Genomic DNA, 4,661 nt, shown 5'->3' on the forward strand with positions numbered 1-4,661 from the left:
GCACTAGATTCCCTTTCATTTAAAATGAAAGAATATATAATATCAGAATTAGATCACTTATATCCCATTTGAGCTGCTGGGCAAATACCCCTGGTTCCCAGTTCTTCATAAGCATTCAGATGATTTTGTTGCCTTAAAACTCTGACACCAACACTTCAGCTCGAACAGCTACAGCCACAAGCCCATGGCTCTGAGCTCGCTGTGCTCGGGCACAGCTGGAACCAGGGCAGGACATGTGGGAACAGGGGGCAGAGAGAGTTATGGGCACCAGAAACTGCAAAATGCCACAGGCAGGGATGCAGGAGCTAAGCCTTTTGTGTCAAAAACATGACACTTCCAACAAAACACGAGGTTGTTGCCACGTCCAGGATGCACAAATAACCAGAGCCCTGCATTGGCCTCTCTGGCTGTCGTGCACCCTCTGCACAAGGTGCTTTGCATTGAATTAGGAACAGGATTTGTTTCTTCAAACTTTTGCAATTTTAACATCTGCTTGTTTTGGTAAATCTGACAGGGACTCTCTTTTGTCTCTTTTATTTTATTTTATTTTTTTTTTAAACCAAAATTCTATGAAAAGTGTTTTTAAAAGTGCTAACTGACAAGCCTACACAGGCTGCCTCCACTCAGGGAGCACTGCACAGTTGTTAACTTGTTAGACAGGAGCTAGATTACAATCATAAATAAATGATTTGCTGTCTCCTTACATTCAGACATGTAGCTTTTAAAGTGTAGCTGTCATCCCTGAATCAGATTTAGTCAAATGCTGTGTAACTGCAAAATTATCCTATCCTTACCTTTTTTTATTCTCCATATAATGGACAGTTAAATTGGATTTTCAAATTTGAAGTGCATATGTTTTTCAAATCCCCACAGGGTTGCCATTTTTTCATTTCTAAAGCAACTCACTAATGTTTATCATTACCACACAGAAATATTACAATTCTTAAGGGGCACCTTATAAAATAAGTACAGGAGAAATATGCTTTATCGTCTCAAAATGAAACCAATTTCTCAGCTGATTTGCAATTTATTTACATGTTAGCATTGATTTTCTGCTGATTTATAGCCCCACATGCCTGTGTCTTTGCTGCTTTCTAAATAAACACCATCAGGCTGGGGAAGGCAATACTGAATTACGGAGCCTTGTTCCAGCTTCTCTCTATTAATGAGTTAAATCTTTTACCAATAGTGCCTGGTCTCCCCGAGCACTGAGTGCAAGGAGAAGTCATGCATGGTATTTTATAAGGCTGGAGTTCTGGTATGCTATAAATAATCAGGAGGTGTGGAGAATCCAAGGGGAAAATAGAGATCTCAGGAAAAGCACAAGTGAAAAATGTGGTCTCGCAATTATTCTTTTTTTCTAAGCTATAAATTTGGAGATGCAGCCACAGCTCGTGGAAACCAGTGCTGGGGACATTTTATTTTATGCAGCCATTTAGGACCTTCCTTCCATGGCAGCTTTCCAGGGTACCTGCTGCACACCTGGGCTCCTTCATCCAGCATGTTCCATCCATGAGCCACGCAGGTAACGCCAGCCCGTGCTGAGGATTGTTTCTGAGTAAGTTTTATAATGGCAGGTAAATTATTCATTGGCATGTAAAATAATACTCTCAGCCTTAACTAACGGGGTAGTAAAAATAACCCCCGGCAAAGACTTCAGCCTTCCAAGGCTCGGATCATCAATAAACAATCCGAGAGCGCCTTCGGAAGGACCCAGCGTGGCGAGGGGCGATTCGGAGGGAGGGGGCTGAGATTCAAATGTGCATCAGTCTGGGTGAAACGCGCCTTTTCCACTCTGTAAGCTGCATGTGCAAATTCTATGGATAATTAATGCAACAGTTCCTTCAGCAGCATCAAAAGACCCACTGTTTAATTCAACATCCTACAGGCGCGGTGTGACAGCAGCGAGCAGCGTTATCCCTGGCAGTGAGTGACAGAGGGCATCAAGCGTTCCTCTGGAATGCTCTTGCATCTCGCCCGAGTGGCACCTCAGGTGTGGCTGAGCTGCATTCATGACAGGAGGTGCTGCCAGCCCATGCCAGGCACGGAATGCCAGCCTGGCCGGGCACCAGGCTGCAGCCATCCCCTCCCTGCAGCTGAGGGACCGGCTCTGCCAGCACTGCCCTGGGCACCGGGACATCTCGGAGGAGCTGGGAAGGGATTCGGCCACTGCAGGCGCCTGTGGAGAGGTCACGGAGCTGACATGCAAAAGGCAGACACCAGAACCAGCCTGGGCTCCGTGCTGCTGGACTGGGGCCACCTGAGCAGCCCTTTGGTACCCTTCTCCTGCCAGGACCGTGCACCCCACCCGCTTTCCAGCCTGTTGATGCTCTGGCCCAGTCTCAGGCACTGGAGCTCAAGTGTAAAAAAGGCAGAGCAGGTCACAGCTCAGTTTTTGGAGGGGTCACAGAGGCTTTGGCATGGTTGTGGGCCGCCTGCTCCGATGCTGCTGTGGGATAAGCTGGTGCCCGATGCCCCCCAGCCCTGGAGCCTGCCCAGCCTCTGCCCGGGAGCACACGCAGCGCGAATTGGCGGACTCCAAATCCTGCAAATCAAACTCCAAATCTCAGCAATTCGATTCCAAAGCGTCAGGAAGGGCCTGACAAAGGAGGAGCCGGGTCTGTGATCTTGCCCCATCCCTCCTCTGCGGCACCGGGTGCTCCCCCCAGGCAGGGAACGGGCTGTGGCAGCCGCAGCAAGGCAGCAGCGCGGCCGCTTTGTGCCTGTGCACATTTGTGCTTGCTTAATGGTGGGGGTTTGTTTTTTCCTGTTGACATTGATCATAATTGTTACCCCATCGATTGACACACAGCCTGCTCGACGGAATAACAAGGAATGCTCCGTGCCAAATTATTCACTCTCCACCGGCTAAATCGCGCATCCTCCTGCAATCAGATAACGAGCGCAGCCGCAGCTGGAAAACAAAGGTCCTGCAATTCCGAGTGGAGATGTGGAGAGCTGGGCAAGGAGTGGTGGAACATCAGGCTCGCGGTGCTCCCAGCGCCTGTCAGCGCCGGGTGTGTGACAGCAGTAACGACACCGCCAGCAGCGCGGGCCCCGCCGTCTGTGCAGCTCCAGCCACAGGGACATGCAGGAGGGAAAACGGATGGCATCCGCTGCAATGGGCTGAGCATCCCAATCCAGCCGAGAGCAAGGCAGAAAACCAGAAAACTCTCTCGATTAGAATGTGGATTTTGGAGCCCAGCGTCTGTCCTGCAACCACACATTAATAAATAACCCGTCCGAATTTGGGTTGGTTTAAGGTCACAGGGCTCCACGGAGGGCAGGGGACAGCCCAGCACTGCAGTTTTTGCCTTGTCGGGGAGCACTGGGATGGGATGGATTGTGTCTCGGAGCCAGGCCCCGTGCCAGCAGCGAGTGGCTTCCCTAACCCTGTCCTCGGAGCGTGGAGGGTGTCACCTGGGGCTGAGCACACGCTAGAGAAGCATCAGTAAAAAGTACACTCCTCCTCCAGCAGGAAAGTTTCCTTTGCTGAAAATCACAGCTCTCCCATTTAATTCTCATGAATATTCATCCGTGCGGGGATCTCATTCACAGGGAGACCGAGAAGAACTGGTGGGTGCTTATGCAAAAACACAGACACTTGACACCAAAGATGCTTGTTTAGTTGATGTGAAATCTCTCCAGTTTTCTTTCCCCAGTACATACACGGGCTTGGTGGGATGAAATACATTATCCAGAGAATCATTCATCAAAGACCTGGAACGACGCAGAGCGCATGTGATGGATCAGGAAAATGGCCACCTCGGCAGTGGCTTAAGGACAGCCAGAAAGACGTTTTGATGAGCAAAAATCTTCCCATGGATTTGTGTTGGAAGCGGGGTTCAATAGGGGTCTGTCTATACCATCGAGTGCCAATCAAGCAGAGTCATCTCTGCAAATCTGTGGCACAATCTCAGAGGGAGCTGTGGCACGGCAGGGGCTGGGCTGGGCAGGATTAGTCAGGAGCTAGAAAGGGATTAGGAAAACCTGACATGAAAATGCTTCACTTTGTGTGCATTTTTATAGTGTGAGACTATATACGGAGAGCTGTTATCCCACGGGCTGCCAGGCAGGAGCAGGGAAAAACAATGAAATGTATTTTGGGGGAAAAAGGGACTTGGAAGGAGACATCCTCCCAGTGTGGGAAGAGCGTTGCTGAAGAACCTCTCCTGACTTTTGGGGAGCTGGACAGGCGCCATTTGCAGGCACTTCTGAGAAGCTTTCCCAGCCTTTCCTTGTTTTCTTTCCCGTTGTTTTGAGTTCACGCCGTTGTCAGAGGCAGCTCCCCGGTTTCTCCTGCAGCACCCCGGCCCCGCAGCCCTGGGCAGGAGCTGTGCCTCCATCCCGCTCCCCGCAGCCCTGGGCAGGAGCTGTGCCTCCATCCCGCTCCCCGCAGGACCTGCTGCTGCCGCGGCTCTCCAGAATTGCCTTTTGAGAAATCAGGGCAGAGAACAGGGGAAGTGAAGTGGGTCCTCAGTGACGTAAGTGTTGCAGAGCTCCGAAATAAGCCGGGCTAGCTAATGGCTTTGCTAAACACTGCAGTCGCTGGCGATGATCTCCGTGGCCATTCCCTGTGAGAGAGGGCTGAGATGTGTAGGCAAATCCCGACATTTTTGGAGCCGCGGTGGGCCGCACGCTCAGAGACGCGCTCGCATCCC

The 4,661-nt window shown here is 50.7% G+C and overlaps 1 long non-coding RNA gene across 1 annotated transcript; it reads left to right on the plus strand.

Annotated features, from left to right (window-relative positions):
- The first annotated feature begins 227 nt into the window (after positions 1-227).
- On the plus strand, positions 228-3,245 carry LOC121470772 (uncharacterized). The gene is made up of 2 exons (XR_005981971.2): positions 228-1,558; positions 2,813-3,245. It is a non-coding gene; the product is annotated as an uncharacterized lncRNA (long non-coding RNA).
- Positions 3,246-4,661: the final 1,416 nt, after the last annotated feature.

Source organism: Taeniopygia guttata, chromosome 15 (genome assembly GCF_048771995.1).
Source record: "Taeniopygia guttata chromosome 15, bTaeGut7.mat, whole genome shotgun sequence".
In the NCBI taxonomy this organism is placed as follows: domain Eukaryota; kingdom Metazoa; phylum Chordata; class Aves; order Passeriformes; family Estrildidae; genus Taeniopygia; species Taeniopygia guttata.